Here is a 16,455-nt window from a genome sequence, read left to right on the forward strand (position 1 = left end):
GAGAACAGAGCAAATCTGGTCATGATGGCTAGAACTTCCCTTCAATGCCCTTGCTGAACAGCTCTTGTGCCCAAGACAGGTGAAAGGCTTTTTCTCATGGTCCGGAGAATCGAATGGATATGCAGGTAGGGGGTGGCATTTCCATTGAGTTGGACTGGTGGGGGGGGGGGGGTGTGTGACAGCTTTAAGAGTTAATGTATCAGGGCTGCCACGTACATTTGTACAGGTTGGGCACTGCACAACTCCAGGGGGACCCTATACACGAGCTAGGCTATGTGAAAGAGGATATCTTTGCTGTAGATGTAAATTCTGTTTGGAATCACCTGTGTTTCAGAATTTAGACTCCTCTCTCTGTGTCAGGGGTAACAATTTGTGGTCACCTAAGGGGTGACATTATGTCCACAAAAAAGTTCCCCTTACAGTCTTTTTTTTATAGTTAAAGTGGATGCCCAAGTTTTTTAATTGGGAGAAGTACTGTAGAAAGCCAGATTCTTCATGTCTCTTCAAAAAGTAGAGTATCTGGGGCAGCTGGCTGGCTCAGTCAGTGGAGCATGCGACTCTTGATCTTGGGGTTGTGGGCTCGAGCCTCATGTTGGGTGGAGAGATTAGTTAAAAAAAAGAGTGGAGTACTGGTCACCTGGGGCTCATCTTCCTGTAAGGGAGCCATGTGGCTCAATCTGGGTAGTGGGCTCCCCGTAGATGGGACACACACTCCATGGTTGATCACAGTCCCTTCCTCTCCAAGTTACCTCCAGCCTGGAGGGTCTTTTGCCACTTGTACCTGTTCTCTGTTCCTCTTACTTGGGACTTGCCCCTTTTGCCTGCGCTTGTAGGCTTTCGCGTTTGAGACCCACGGACTCCGCTCTGCAATACATTCCTTCAAATGATACTATTTCTTGCTACTCTGGAAAAGCCTTGGTTTCTCCGAGCGGCGACCTCTTCATCTGGGGCTCAGCAGTAAAAATTACCTGTGTCCTTCCATCTCCCTCACTCCCAAACACAAAACTCCTACCGTCCGCCAGCCCTGTGGTGGGTTTTGGGGTCACGGTGGGGACAGAACAGAGGCGTCCCAGCCACGGGTCACGGGAGAGAGCGATGTTGAATGAGTAATGCCCGTTGCTCTTAGGGCTTTGAAAACAGAAAGCTGGGAAGTCAGGAGCATGAAGGCCTAGAGGGCAAATTTGGGCAATGCTTTAAAAAGCTAAAAAGGGAGGGGCGCCTGGGTGGCTCAGTGGGTGAAGCATCTGACTTCGGCTCGGGTCGCGATCTCATGGTTCACGAGTTTGAGCCCCACATCGGGCTCTGTGCTGACAGCAGAGAGCCCTCTTCAGATCCTCTGTCCCCCCCCCCCACTCTGCCCTCCCCCATTGGTTCTCTCTCTCTCTCTCTCAAAATAAATAATAAACTTAAAAAAATAAAGAGGTAGAGGGGCGCCTGGGTGGCTCAGTCAGTTGACTGTCTGACTTCGGCTCAGGTCATGATCTCACGGTTGGTGAGTTCGAGCCCCTTGTCGGGCTCTGTGCTGACAGCTCAGAGCCTGGAGCCTGCTTCGGATTCTGTGTCTCCCTCTCTCTCTCTCTGCCCCTCCCCCGCTCATGCTCCGTCTCTCTCTGTCTCAAAAAGAAACATTAAAAAAAAATAAAGGGTAGAAAAGAAGAAATATCTAAGTAAAACATACTGTTACTATTATCATTATTAATCGTTGCACGATCCCCTGTATTTCACCGCGAATAACTGGTGCTCTGACATAGAAGCAAGGGGAACACGTCCCGCTTACGAAGTCGGAGAAGAGAAAAAGCAGATGAAATCACAGCGGGTTTGCAAATTCCTGAAACACCACTCACGGACAAGGCTGGGCTTGGAAAGCTTGAGCTGTGAGGCTCGCCTGGGGCGGACCTAGAACACAGGGTGTGCAGGCTGGTCTGGTCTGACTGAAGCCTGGAGCTCTCACTCCGTCCCGTCCCGTCTAGCATCACCACCCCCCGCTGGCAGCCCCGAGCTTACGTTCCGTGCCTCATTCTGGGTGTTGTTTTCCAAGCGCTCGGATGCGCACAACGGTCGAGGTTGGGATCCTTACCAGCCCTTTACTAGACCAGGAAACCGCGGCCCCAGAAGTCACGTGACTCGCTCACAGCCATGGCTAGAGTGACACAGAGCCAAGGTTCAACCCCATTTCTGTCAGATCAAAACCTTGCATTCCCGGCCAAAGATGGGACGCTCTCTCTCCAAACCCTTCTATTGCTCCCTACCTACTCTGACGTTCGTTCCATAAAAATTTTATTTTGAAATATTTAAAACATACGCAAGCGTATAGGTAACAATGACAGAAATATTTTGGCTCCGCTGTCCAGCTTAAGGACCGAACATCACTGTCAGGTTGCACGACACAAAATTGCCAACGTTTGGCCATAATTCAGTGGAAGCTACCGTGACTCCTTTCTGATTTCCTTCTCCCACATCTTCCTAGGTAACTCTCTTCCTTGATCAGGGGTCTTTACACGCGTCATTGGTTGATTTAATCCTCACAAAACCCTGAATGGCAGTGACTATTATCATCCCCGGCCGATAAGATATAACAGTCACTCTGAGCCTCAGTTTACCTCCTCTGTAATTTGGGTGTGATAATTGCGTCATGAATCGGATGCCTGAGACACAGAGCCTACGGTGGGATTCTCTTCTTTTCTGGTTGCGGTCTAATACACATAAAATAAAATTTGCCATCTTTTTTTAAAAAAAATTTTTTTCAACGTTTTTATTTATTTTTGGGACAGAGAGACAGAGCATGAACGGGGGAGGGGCAGAGAGAGAGGGAGACACAGAATCGGAAACAGGCTCCAGGCTCCGAGCCATCAGCCCAGAGCCCGACGCGGGACTCGAACTCACGGACCGCGAGATCGTGACCTGGCTGAAGTCGGACGCTCAACCGACTGTGCCACCCAGGCGCCCCTAAAATTTGCCATCTTAACCACGTATAAGTGTACAATCGTATGGCATTAAGTCCATTCACATTGTTGTCCCACCATCACCACCGTGAACCTCCAGGGCTCTTCCTCTTCCCGGTCTGGAACTCTACCCACTAAACACTAACTCCCTGTTCCCCTCTTCCTCCAGTCTCTGACACCCACCATCCCACCTTCTGCCTCTATGAATTGAATTTTTCTACGTGCCTCACGTGAGTGGGATCGTACGGTATTTGTGCTTTTTGTGACCGGCTTCTTTCACTCAGAATCATGTCCTCGGGGTTCCTTCGCGTTGTAGCACGTGCCAGAATGCCCTTCCTTTTTTAGGGTAAATAATATTCCACGGCATGGACATACCACAATTTTTTTTATCCGCCCATCACGGACGCTTGGGTTGTTCCACCTTTGGGCTGTTGTGAATAAGGCTGCTGGGACCGTGGGTGTGCGTGTGTCTGAGTCCCAGCTTTCCCTTCTTTTGGCTCTATACCCAGAAGTGGGATTGCTGGATCATAGGGTAATCTTATGTTTAATTTTCTGAGAAACCTGCATATAGTTTTCCACAGCGGCTGTAGCAGTTTGTATTTCTGTCATCGATGCACAAATGTTCCAATTTTCTACATCCTTGCCAATACTTAACTATTTCTTTTTTCTTTTCTTTTCTTTTTTTTTTTAATAATTTTTTTAACGTTTATTTATTTTTGAGACAGAGAGAGACAGAGCATGAACGGGGGTGGGGCAGAGAGAGAGGGAGACACAGAATCGGAAACAGGCTCCAGGCTCCGAGCCATCAGCCCAGAGCCCGACGCGGGGCTCGAACTCGCGGACCGCGAGATCGTGACCTGAGCTGAAGTCGGACACTTAACCGACTGAGCCACCCCGGCGCCCCTCTTTTCTTTTTTTTTTAAATAAAAGCCAGCTTAATGGGTGTGGAATGGTGTCTGGTTGTGGTTTGGATTTGAATTTCCCTAAAATTGAGCACCGATTTGTTGGCCATGTGTATATCTTTGAAAACATGTTCAAGGCTTTTGTCCATTTTTAAATCAGGTGTATTGGGAATATATTCTGGATATCAATGCTTTATCAGATATATGATTCACAGATAGCTTCTCCCTTGACAGAGGTGGCCTTTTCAGCTCTGTTGATTGTGTCCTTGGATGTACACAAATTTTTAATTGTGATATGGTCCAGCCAATTCCAATGCCATGAATCTTTTTCCTTATATTTTCATCTAAGAGCTTTTTATAGGGTTAGATCTTTGATCCGTTTTGAGTTGATTTTTGTATATGCCATAAGGTGGGGGTCCAGCTTTTATTTTGCACGTGGACATCCAGTTTTCCCAGCACCATTTGTTGAGAGGACCGCCCTTCACCCCATGGAACGATCTCGTCAAAAATCACTTGACCGTTACACAGGAGGGTTCATTTCTGAGCTCTCTACTCCATTCCCTTGGTCTATATGTCTTTCCTCAGGTCAGGACCACGTGGTTTTCGTCGCTGTCGCTTTGTAGTGAGGTTTGAAATCAGGAAGTGTGAGACCTCCAATTCTGTTCTTCGTTTTCAAAATTGTTTTGGCCGTCCTGGGGTCCATGGGATTCCAGATGAATTTCATGATGAATTCTTCGATCGCTGCAAAAATGAGCTGGGGATTCTTGCGCGAGGATTTGTTAAGGAAGCACTTCCACTGGGAAGTGAGGGAGGCAGGACAAGGCGGGGATGTGGTTTTTGCTGAAATCTGATCCGTTGGGGAGCTCTGGAGTGGGAATTATGCCATCAGGATGGTCCCACCCAGAGGTCTGGGGGCTGGGCTCGCGTCAGTCATTGGCACGTCGCCGCAGGGGCGGAGGGCATAGCCTCCTAGGTGTCCCCAGGTGAGGCGGCTCCCCTCAGCTGAGGGCACTCTTCAGAGCGGACCACAGCTGGGAGCTATAAGCCGCCAAACCTAATGGCACCTGGGAGATTCACCAGCCTGGTAGAGGGGATCTGGGACCGGCACCAATGGTAACTGCTACAAATAAGCCCCTCCAGAGTTATTATGCAAACAAATTTAAAGCACTGTGCACACCTCGAATTCCCCTCCCTCAAGCTTCTTAGATACTAGTTCTCAAACCACAGAGCTGTTTTTACTGAGCACTTGCTATGTGCTAAGAGCTATGCTATAAGCCTTTTACATTCTCGCCTGTTACCCTGACAATTAGCCTATGAATTAGGTACCGCTATTATCCCCACGTCACGGATGAGGAAACCGATGCCCAGAGAGGTTAAGGCACTCATCCAAAGTCACACAGCTTTGAAGGAGCTGAGGCCTCAGCCGGGTTGGCTTTGGTATTAGAGCCCTAGGTCCTAATCACTGGGCATCGGTTTCTCTCCCCAGAGAGAAGGCGTCTGGGGAAGGAAGGTGATGCCTGAACTGAGCTGGCCTACATGTAGGAGACTTGCCAGGCAGTGGGAAACGATGTGTTCTAGAGCGGGAATCAGAAGGCACAGCTCTATTCCAGCCTGGTTGACCACTTCCCAGGTCATCACACTGCTGCAGGGCGTTTTAGCTGAATGGAGTCTTTGAACCCCTACAGGGCTGGTCACAATCCTGATGGCCGGGGCCCCACGGCCAGAGGGTCTGATTCAGAAGGTCTCGGCTGGGAACTGAGATTTTGCATTTCTGACACGTTCCCAGGTGGTGCTGCCGTTGCTGATGTGCGGACTGATTTCGTGCCACGGAGTCAGACAAACAATTCTGCTGCGCGCCTGCCCCGTACCGATCAGGAAGCAGTCGTGCCGAGGATCGGAGCCCCTACTCTGTCGGCGGAGGTGGGTGTCTGCAGCCCCTCTACCTCGTCCGAGAGGCCCAGGACCCCTGTGATACAGGACAGATAGATGTCCCTGCCTGGAGCCGGGAGGCAGGTGTCCCCTGGGAGCAAAGGCCTGGGGCTCGGAAATCTGGTTAGAAGCTGGGGTCTGGGGCTTTGCTTAAGCAGCAAGAACACTGTTTTCCTCTGACCAGGCATTTCTTTGGGGGTAGCATTGGGGGGCATGCTGAGGGAGACCACGGGATTGTTCTCAGGCCAGTGGTGTGCCCATAGACTGAATCTCAGCTAAAACCCCCCAGGCCATAAGGATATGTAGCATGTGACGATATCCAGGGTGTATATGCGACCAAGTTCAACCTGCCGATGGTGAAATAACAGGCTCCAAAATGTTCTGAATGTTCAACAGTCAATCTGCTCTTAGGGCTGGTTTGAATGGTCGATAGCGCACCGCTGCGTAAGAGTCCTCAGATCACCAACACCTGCCACAACTCAGATGAACGTTGAAACGTGAAGCTGGGCGAAGGAAGCCAGACGCAAAAGGCCGCATGTTGCATGATTCCATTTACGTGAAGTATCCAGAATGGACCAGCGCATGGAGACAGAAGGTGGATTAGCGGTCACCGGGGTCTGGGAGTGGTGGGGGGAAGGGGGGGTGGCTGCCTGATGGTACCGGGTTTCCTTTTGAGACGGTGGAAATTCCCTGGAACCAGACAGAGGTGACTGTTGCATGCCATTGTGCATATACGCCAAGTTCACTGCTGCATGAGTCATGAGAGCCCAAAACGGTGGGAGCGACCCAAGTGTCTCTCAGCTGATGAATGAATGGATAAACAAAACGGGGTCCTAGCCACACAATGGAATACTATTTAGCCTTATAAAGGAGTGAAGCGTCGATCCATGCTATGACACGGACGAACCTTGAAAACACCATGCTAAGTGAAACATACCGGTCGCAAAAGGACAAATATTGTATGATTCGACTTTCAAGATGCTTGGAGAACTCAATTTCACAGAGACAAAGGAGAATAGCAATCGCCAGGGGTGGTGGGGGCGGGGCTGGGAAGGAATGGAAGGCTCGTGTTTAAGGGGGTCAGAGTTGCATTTTGAGAAGACGAAATAGTCCTGGAGACGGAGGATGGTGTGGTTGCCCAACAAGGCGAGTGTATGTATACTTACAAATAATTAAAACGATAAATTTTGTTTGTGTATTTCACCATAAAAAAGAAAAAACCAAACCCCTCAATCTTTAATACTGCCATCGATGTTACTGGAATCCATTTGTTCATTTATTCAACAAATATTTATTGAGCACCTGCCTCGTAGCGAGTCCAGAAGTACTGGGGTTTCAAGGGTGAGCCAAGCACACTGAGGTTCCTTCCTGCTGGGCTCATGGTCTGCTGCTGGGGAGGGAGGTGGGCATTGAAAAAGGTGTGTGTGCCCACACGTAGCTGTCTTGCACATTGTGAGAAATGCTACAGGTAAGTGCCGTGAGGGGCGGCTGGGTGGCTCTGTAGGTTAACTGTTGGACTCTTGACGTTGGCTCAGGTCATGATCTCACGGTTTGTGAGTTTGAGCCCCGTGTCGGGCTCCATGCTGACAGCTCGGAGCCTGCTTAGGATTCTCTCTCTCCCTCTCTCTCTCTGCCTCTCCCCTGCTTGTGCTCTCTCTCTGTCTCTCTCTCAAAATAAATAAATGAACTTTTTTTTAATGCCTTGGGGGCACCTGGGAGGCTTAATCGGTTAAGTGTCTGACTTCAGCTCAGGTCATGATCTCGCCGTTTGTGGGTTCAAGACCCGCATCGGGCTGTGCTGAGAGCTCACAGCCTGGAGCCTGCTTTAGATTCTATGTCTCCCTCTCTCTCTGCCCCTCGTCCTCTCACACTCTGTCTCTCTAACAAAAATAAATAAACTTAAAAAAAAAAAGCTTTGAAAGGCTAGCTAGGGGCGTGGAGGGGGTAACATTTCAACTCTGCAACCCTCTGAGTGAGGGGTGGTATTAAATGGGAAGGAATTTCAAATAAGTGGGACTTCCTGTCCCTAAGAAGCAACCCCCACATCAGAAACATCAACAGTCCCCTAGGTATTCATGGGAGATAGAAACATAGAGAAGTATTAGAAAAGGGAAGGAAATGGACATTTAAAACAATTTTTTTTTAATGTTTACTTCTTTTTGAGAGACAGAGCGTGAGCGGGGCAGGGGCAGAGAGAGAGGGAGGCACAGAATCCAAAGCAGGCTCCAGGCAATGAGCTGTCAGCACAGAGTACGACCCGAATCAGGGCTCGAACTCAGAGACCGTGAGATCATGACCTGAGCTGAAGGCGGACGCCCAACCGACTGAACCACCCAGGCGCCCCGAGAAGGAAATGGACATTTACATATGTCATCACCTCATTTTCAGGGATGAAGGGAAGATGAATGGATCACCCTTGACTCCAAGGTAACATCGCAGAGGGAATGACCATGAAGCCCGACAATCTCCTCGGGATCCTGCTTGTATCGTATCCTCTCCTCAAGGACCATCCAAGGGCTCCACACTTCTTTCTGTGACTAAAGGGACCACTGCAACTCTGGGGAAGGTACTCTGTGATAGCTTTCAAAACGTTCAGTGCTCTGTGCTCCCACACAGAATTATGCTGCTGGCAGTTCGTTGCAGGGACAGACGTGAGAAGGCAACGGCTTACGATACAAACAACGGCTGATAAGGGTTGTTAGCTTGCTGGGTGTCAGGTGCCACCCCTGTGCTCTGTATTGATTACCTTATGTACTTTTCACGGTCACTAACCCCATTTCACAGATGAGGACAGTGAAGGCCAGAGGGGCCAGGAGCTGCACGAAGGTCACCCAGCAGGTGTCTAAGGCAGACTTTGGCAAAGCCGTCTGACTTCAGAGTCCCCACTCCCAGCCGCTCTGCTATATTCTCTTCTGGTGCTGGCATGCTGTGTGCAGTAATCATCGGGAGGGGAGTAATTACATAGATGATGGTGCATCCACTTAAGAGAATGTTTAAAAAATTCTGTTTGTTTGATCCCTATCATAATCTCTCAACCATCCAAGGGTCCATCAGTGGACGAACAGATCAACAGAGTGTGGTCTGGACATACAGTGGAATATTATTCAGCCCTTAAAAAAGAGGAAATTCTGACACGCTACAACATGGATGAACTCTGAAGATATTATGCTAAATGAAATAAGTCTGGCGTGAGAAGACAAATATTGTATGAGTGTGCCTATACGAGGGGGCCTAGAATAGTCAAATTCACAGGGACAGAAGGTAGGATAGCAGTTGCCAGGGGCTGGGGGGAAGGGGGATTTGGTGTTTAATGGGCACAGAGTTTCAGCTGGGGAAGATGAAAAAGTTCTGGAAACGATGGTAGGGTTGGTTGCATAACAGCGTGAAGGTACTTAAGGCCCTAACCATATGCTTAAAATTGTCCAAATGGTAAATTTTATCTTACGTATATTTTGCCATAATAAACACACACCCACACATGCGCGCACACACACACACACACACACACACACACACACACACAAGTTGATCTCTAAGAGCCAACAGGAAAAGATTGTCAGGGTTTGTTACTAAACATGCTAGAACGTGGTTACGTGATCTAGGTTCTTTGCTACTAAGATTTAAGTGTGGTCTTGAACCAGGGGCCCCAGCATCCCCTAGAGGCTTGTTAGAAATTCAGAGTCTCAGGCCCTGACCCAGAGCTACTGAATCAGCATCTATCTGCATTTTAGCCAGGTCCCCAGATAATTTGTGTGCACCTTTGTTGGACAAACGATGCCATCGAGTATTCCTCCGCCGTCCTGGGCGTTCTGGAAGGATACATAAGAAATCACAGACTGGTTTCTTTCTGGGCAGAAGGACTGCACGGAAATGGGGACTTTCTGGATGGGAAGGACATTTTTCTACTTTTCATTTTGGACCTTTCTAACGTTTGCAATTTTAAACCCGCACATCTATTGCTTTTGTAATATAAGTAACAACAGCAACTCTTTCCAGAGCGCTTGTTGATAACGTGGCACCTGCTAAGCACAGCGCAGACACTTTCATCTGTGGAATGGGAATGATAAGGAGCTTGCAGGACCGCTATAGAGGTTAACTGAGCTTGACGAAGGAACGGGAAAATCGCGGGCATTGAGTAAATGCCACCTTCCCTCCACCTGGTCCCGCTCGGATCGCCTTTCTGCCTGAGCCCAGAGGACACTGACCCTTGTGAAATATGACCTTGAGAAAGTGACTTAGCTCCCCGCAGGTTTAAACCGGGATCTGCTCACATTCCCACTCCGGCAAACCCCAAGCAGCCAGCGCATCTTTCTTTATGAAAACTTGTTTAAAGACAGACATAAAGAGAGACCTTTGACACTAAATGACTCTCAGAAAAGCAGACTACATTTCGACTCGGTCGGGTTCCTGAAAGTATTTATCAACTCTCTGAGTCAAGACTTCCCAAGGGGGGAAAATGTGATAGGAAAGATAAAGAAAATCGCGATGACATATGTTAAATGTATGAGGGCTTGGAAACAGGTTGGCTTACAAAATTTCTTGGCATTTGTTGTGTATATACAGCATGTAATTTACCAAAATAGCAGGGAACATTTATTTCACATAATTTTGCTATTTAAAGAAGAGAAGAGCTTGAGGAAATGGCTGTCAAAAATCGTATTTGTACCATCATGTAATTCACTCCAGTTCCTTAAATTAGGGTCTGAGCCTTGGTTAGGGTATTTCAGATACGGAAGTTTTTTCTCTTTTCATCTGAGCTTCTGGGCTTTTATCCCCTGAGGTAGCGAATCTACCAGACTGAAAGGGAAGCTTACACCTCACTGTGATTTTCACAGGGTGGCAGATAGTGTCCCGTCATGAAGAGACATGGTCTGTCCTGGGGAAGAAGGGAGCCCAACTCTGGCAAGCAGACTGACCGGTGTTTGGATTCCTTGTCCGTGCCACTTAGTTGCTGTGTGACCCTAGGGAGGTTACTTTACCTCTCTGAGTCTTGGTTGCCTCCCTGATTGGATGGAGATGGTAATCCCCACCTCACAGGGTTGCCAAGGAGATGAAAGGAGTCAATATAGACAAGAGTGTCTTGCACAGCCCGGCACAATCATTCGGTAATTTCGGTGTTTACTGAGTGCTGACGGTGTGCTGGGTGTTGGGATGCCAAAGGCACAAAATAGATGTGGTCCCTGCCCTCATGGGGTGGGTGCTCTAGTTGGGGAGATGGTAAGCGAAGAAATTATGATACATTTGCCAACGAATGGATCTTGAGAAGGAAAGGAAAGGAGTGGGAAGGTAAAGAACTGGCGAAAGGAGGAGTCAGAGTAGACCTCCCTAAGGAGGCTGAGATCAAGAGGGCAAGAAGAGCTGGGCTCAGTTGGAGAGAGGGCAGGGAGAATGGCTGGTGCAAAGGCCCAGAGGCAGGGCCAAGGCACGGAGGTCAGAGAGACAGGCTGGCTCATGCAAAGCGTTGGACACCACAGTGAGGACTTTGCACATTATCCCAAGACCCAGGGGATGCCATTGAAAGGTTTCAAGCAGGCAAGAGAGAGTGGAAGATGATGAGAGTTGAGTTTTGAGACGATCACTCAGGCACGTGTTTCCACAAGAGGAAGAACAGATTGTGGAGGGTGGTTTAAAATACAGGTTATAATATTATTGAGGGAGAGCAAGACCGACGGACCAGGAGACAACTGTTGGTAAAGAATACACTCTGTTCTACTCCCAGATCACAAGAGGAACCTGCCACACCTCAGGCGCCATATGGGGACGCACCTGAGTTGGTAAAAAGGCAGGGAGGGTGAGGGGGAAAGGTGGGCAAGAGCCCTTATCCTGGTCTCCACAGGAAGGAGTAGGCGAGGCCGGGTAAGCGGGCTGAGGTTTGAGTAATTATCAGTGTGGATAATCTCAGCAGGTTCTGGGGCACAGGGGCTGCCTGGTACTTGGCCTTGGGGTGATTAGGACAGGGGGATAGTGGCTCTGGGTTGGTTACCTTGTGTACGGAAAGTGCACTGGCAGATGAATCATGACCAGTTAATTCCGGAAGGGACAATCCCTCCAGGATCAGCAAAGCCCCAAGATGCCAAAACACTAGACTATAGAAAATAAGAGGCATGTTTAACACAGAAAGATGGCAAGGAAGGAAGCAGGGAGACCAGGGAGGTGGCTGTCCAGTTGGCTGTGTGAGGGGTGATGGTGGCTTGGATTAGGGGGACTAAACCGGGGAAGGGGGTGGGGGTGAAGCTTTTGTCATTTGTCCTCCCTACCCACCCCCCACCGATGAGTGGAGGAAGACCCCTTCCCTGAGAGACCCGTCTACAAGGCATAACAAATGCCCACTTGTTTGGGGAACTCAGTCGGTCAGCGCCGAGGACCAGCATCCCTCGGTTTTGTCCCACGTGCTCAGCGGCGTGGCGTTGGGGCTTCTTAGGAATCTGAGACCTATTGGCCAATGGGGTTCGATACCGTGGGCCCAGTGCAATGGAGATTGCCGAGGTTATTTAAAAATGGACTCGCTTTTCGTTTCCCTTCGAGATAAGACCTGGGCACTCCCTGAGCCGTGCGATTCGGGAAGCGTCTTCTCAGGAGCTGGACCTCTGTCTTCAAATATTTCAAATTTAGGCACGTGAAAGATGGCACTTGTTCAACTCGGACCCTGAGACCAGAGCTTGAGCTTGTGGGGATAGAGGAGAGGGAAGCAGATTTCAGCACAGCATGGGGAGCCTTCTTAGGCCAAGAAGTCCAGAGATGAAAAAGGCTGCTTTCGAAGGCAGTGGGCCTCTCCTTTATGAGAGACGGTCTAGGAGAGGTGGGCGGGTATCCACAAGTGGACCTAAGGGTAATGATATTTAACACACAGCTTTTCAGCACACCTAAATGCTATATATACTTACAATCTTCTATAACCTCTTCAACAACCCTGGGAAGGAGGTGTTATTAATATGCCCAGTTTATAGACAAGTAAATAGAAGCTCGGGGACATCACATCAATTGGCTCAGGATCCCTAGAGAGAATATAGTGTACTACAGTCCCTGGCCGGAGAAGTTCCACAGCCCACAGTCTTAACCAATTAGCCGATGCTTCTCTGCGGCCAAGAACACCCCTAGGGAGCTGATTAAAATGCCAGTTCCTGGGCCATTCTCCTGATTTAAGGCTTGTGCATCTCTGCAGGGTAGAGCCCAGGGATCTGAATTTTAATAACCCACTGAGGGTGGCCACAGATGTTTGAAAGCCACCGCTTGATGCCCTCCTGCCCTGGGTTGGGGCGATAAGGTATGAGGGGTTGGATGCAATGGCCTTTAAGATCCCTTCCATTCCAGAATCTCTCGACGTCCATAATTAGAAGAAAGCTTAGTTCTCCGTGGATTTTAGTTCTCTGTATTTTCCTACCACCTCCATCGACCTGAATAGCATTGACTTTGTTCCCTGGGTAGTGGACCACTAGCTTATATTCTGGACAAAAGGCAACGATCACAAATAAACAACAGTTAACATTTATCTAGCCCTTACTCTGTGCAGGTAGCTCTACTAAGCGCTTGAAACTGGGGCCTGGAGAAGAAAAGATGGCCTTCCCGTTTAGCAGGAAAGTCAGGATTTGAATCCAGGTCTGCTTGAGTAGAGAGCCCCCACACTTGCTCATTCTGTGCCATGGCCTCAGTGGAAGGGCGACAGGGAGCAGAGGGCTGTGCTACACCTTTCCAAGTAGTTTGTCTTTGTAACTGACTCATGCATTCACTCAGCAAGCATGCTGTAAGGACCTTCTGTGTGTCAGACTGAGCTCTTGTCCTTATGGACCTCATAGTTTTTTTTACCAACAGTATACTGAGGGTGGAAGAAGGTGCATAAAGAGCACGTACTAGGGTCCTGACAGGACTAAGGTCAGAGAAAATGAGGTTGGAAGAGAGACCCAAAGATGCTGTAGGAATAGAGACACTGAATAATTTATTACCTAAACTAAAACACTTTAGAGCAGTGTTCTCATTGGGGCACAATTTAGTCTCTTAGGGGACATTGGCAATGTCTGGAGACATTTTGGATTGTCACAACTTGGGGGGACAGGTTGTGACATCTAGTGGGTAGAGGCCAGGGATGCTGCTAAACATCCTATAATGCATAGCCACGCCCCCCCCCCAAGGTACCATCTGGTCTGAAATGTAAATAATGTCAAAGTTGAGAAACCACGTACTACAGAGTGAGAGATATAATTAATAATTATCACAGAATAATTTCCATAAGCCAGGATGGTACCAGGCACCCATCTAGGGAGCTTAGAATCTTAAAGCTGAGAATGCCTCTCAAGGTGGCCTGGGGAACCCCTTAGGTCTCAGGAAACTAAATACGCTGCCTAAGATCACACAGTGATTCACAGTCAGATCTGCATAATTCTTTAAGACAGACAGAAAAGAGATTCACAGGGGCTGTAGTACCTCTCTCCGGGCCAGCAGACCCTGCGACAATCCTCCCTAAAACCTAAGATCACCCAAGCAATGGCCTTTTTGCAAGGGGACATTTTGCATGGTCCCCTTTGCAAGGGGACATTCTTTGGCCTCCAGATTGTTCCCCTTTAAGTCACTAAAACACATATCCCCCAGAGGTAAGGCCGGCTGGCATGTGTTTGAAATGATGGGGTGTGAGCAGCTTTGAACTTGAGGTTTTAAAAGGTTTCGGTGGGTTGACCTTGAGGATCCCTAGGCTATTAAAACAACTCTCTGCTTTTTGCCTGAAGTGAGTAGATAATGAACTCCCGTCTCTCCTCCTTGGCCAGGAACCTCCCCCTTTGGGGAGCATTTTCTTCGTGTTCTGAGAAAGGAGACCATGGCTTCCAGGTGATGTTGGAGGATGAGGGAAACAAATCTAGAGTGAAGGAAGACCGATAATGCCAGCACCATTCGCTGAGCCCTAACTCGGAGCCAGGCACTGAGCTAAGAGCTTCCCAGAGATGACTGTTCTGACTCTCACTCACAACAGCCTTGCCCTGCAGATACGGCCATTATCCTGACTTGATGGAGGAACACCCATTATCCTGACTTGATGGAGGAACACCCAGCGTTTGGGAGATGAAGTCACTGGCCCGAGGCCACCCAGGTGTTTGAACCCACATCTGGCCACCTCACAGCCCACACTTTTACCCCTGCTGTTGCTGAAGCTCAGGAGAAGTCCGTGGAAGATTCATCGAGGTAATGCACTTGAGTTTAATCTTGAAGACAAAGTTGGTAAGAAAGGAGAGAGGAAGAAAGTGAACTGGGCGGACACAGTCTGAAGTTCCAACTCGTTGTCACACACTACAGGGCCCCGTATGGCCCGGTCCTTGCCATCCTCTGCAGTCTCCCTCAAGCCGCCAGTTTATTACGTTCCCCCTACTGGCTTGGTTTTGAGACACAACACTTTTTTCCACTCTGGTGCCTTTGCTTCCACAGTTCCCTTTGTCCAAAATACCCACTCTTCTCCTTAGATGATCCCTGGGGGCTCAATTGCAATGTCACATTCTCAAGGAATCCTTCACTGGTCCTGCCTCTCCCCCATCTAGAACTAGTCTCATCGCACCCTGCACTTGTCCTGAAGACAATTCTCATAATTGGGAGCACCCGGATGGCTCAGTCAATTAAGCGTCAGACTTCGACTCAGGTCACGAACTCGTGGTTTGTGAGTTCAAGCCCCGTGTTTGTGCTGACAGCTCAGAGCCTGGAGCCTGCTTTGGATTCTGTGTCTCCCTCTCTCTCTGCCCCTCCCTTGCTCACGCTCTCTGTCTCTCAAGAATAAAATCAACATTAAAAAATTTAAAAAAAGAGACAATTCTCATAATTACTGTGCAAGATGTGTTCAAGGTCTGCCTCTCCTAGCACTAGACCAGTGTTGTCCAATATGGTAGCTACTAGCCAGATGTAGCTATTTTTTTTTTAATTTATTTATTTTGAGGTTGGGGGAGGCAGAAAGAGAGCGAGAGAGAGAATCCCAAGCAGGCTCTGTGCTGTTGATCATGCAGCTTGACAACGCAGGGACGCAGTCTGTGAGATCATGACCTGAGCTGAAATCGAGAGTCAGATGCTTAACCGACTAAGCCACCCAGGGGTCCCCACATGTAGCTACTGAGCAGTTGAAATGTCATCGGTGCAACTGAGACACTGACTTTTTCAAATTTCACGTATTTTATTTACAAATTATATTTTATGCTATATACTATACTATAGAAATGATTTTATGTACAAATTGCATAACTTAAGTTTAAATGCAAATAGCCACATATGGTTAGTGACTACCATATCGGACATTGCAGCTTTAGAGTGTCACCTCCTTGATGGCAAGGACCATGTCTAGCTTATTCAGTCATAGAATCCCTTGTACCTAGGGTGGTGCCCAAATGAATGAAATGAGTGAATCAATCAATCACCCAATCAACCAATGTAGTCTGCAAAAGTTGCTTTCAAGAAATCATCCTAGAAAGGAGAGCCCCAGAAAAGTCTCGCACAAGGACACGCAATAACGCAGAACTGGATATAAAATCTCAGCCTCCTGAATCTCCTGTACACGGTGCTGTGCCTGAATGGACAGCAGGTGAAAAGCAGAGGTTGTTTGGAGCCTGAAATGAACCATCCTAGAGCTGTGTGAAGGAGCTTCCAACTGCAAGGCGGGACTGTTTTCTTAGGCATCCTTATCCCCTTTCCCCCTCCCCAAACCCTGTAAACTACTTAGT

The 16,455-nt window shown here is 48.6% G+C and overlaps 1 protein-coding gene and 1 long non-coding RNA gene across 2 annotated transcripts in view; one reads left to right on the top strand and one right to left on the bottom strand.

Moving 5' to 3' along the window:
• LOC122470340 (SV2 related protein) overlaps positions 1-16,455 on the bottom strand; it is a 77,760-nt gene that overhangs the window by 58,677 nt on the left and 2,628 nt on the right. The gene's annotated exons all lie outside the window — the stretch shown is intronic.
• LOC122470341 lies at positions 4-15,440 on the top strand. Its single transcript, XR_006293899.1, has 5 exons — positions 4-125; positions 5,631-5,764; positions 8,162-8,339; positions 14,746-14,941; positions 15,292-15,440. It is a non-coding gene; the product is annotated as an uncharacterized LOC122470341 (long non-coding RNA).

This window comes from Prionailurus bengalensis, chromosome D3 (assembly GCF_016509475.1).
Source record: "Prionailurus bengalensis isolate Pbe53 chromosome D3, Fcat_Pben_1.1_paternal_pri, whole genome shotgun sequence".
In the NCBI taxonomy this organism is placed as follows: Eukaryota; Metazoa; Chordata; class Mammalia; order Carnivora; family Felidae; genus Prionailurus; species Prionailurus bengalensis.